Here is a 969-nt window from a genome sequence, read left to right on the forward strand (position 1 = left end):
GCCATTCCTTATTGGTCGATTTCCTAATTGGCAGCCTACCATTGGTCGAACTGCTAATTATGATGGACAGCCTTTTGTTTGCCACATTGAACTCGTTTTAGATCTATCATGGCCGCCGCGTGAGAAAGGTGTATAGAACAACCCAATAAATTCATCAGCTAACGTAAACTACCAGAGCTCAGTCTGGTCCCAACCACCATAGTGCTAACATCGGTGGAGGCGCAGACTTAGGCTTACGTCATATTTCCAAACAGGGGCCCAGCCGGGTAGCTTTCGGGAGCGAAAAGAATGATACAGAAGAACTCTGTTTATAGAAATGGCTAAACTTTCTTTCCAACACTGAAATTAATATAGGGACTTACCCTAAATTTTCGGTCGAACTCCGCCTTGTTCACAGAATGACCCTCTCTATCTCCAGCAGTGACGTAAGGAACACGCCACTTTTGCGGGAGGGGGTCATAAGTATCAAAAGTTTCTGATACCGAAAATTTAGGGTACGTCCCTATATTAATTTCAGTGTTGGAAAGAAAGTTTAGCCATTTCTATAATGTATTCTACCAGCACAGATGAACTTTCATGCGAACTTTGTTTGTCTTGTTTGAACCTTTACTTACTCATGTATTCCAAAACTAATAACTGTATCAAAACCAACAATCGTCTTACCGAAACATTTGTAACTAACTGCGGGGTTCGACAAGGCTGTAATCTGAGTCCAACATTGTTTAATTTGTTCATAAGTGATATAGTATCTGAATTTGATAACTTTTCTAGCAATTCTCCTATTCTGTACAACATGAAAGTGCCATGTCTTTTATATGCCGATGACTTGGTTATCTTCTCAGAATCCCAACAAGGTTTACAGTCCTCCCTACTTAGACTAGAACAATATTGTAAATCATGGAAGCTGAAGGTTAACCTGAAAAAGACAATGGTTATTGTATTTACAAAGGGAGGCCGCTTACCGAAAGA

Source organism: Branchiostoma floridae, chromosome 8, assembly GCF_000003815.2.
Source record: "Branchiostoma floridae strain S238N-H82 chromosome 8, Bfl_VNyyK, whole genome shotgun sequence".
Taxonomy (NCBI): Eukaryota; Metazoa; Chordata; class Leptocardii; order Amphioxiformes; family Branchiostomatidae; genus Branchiostoma; species Branchiostoma floridae.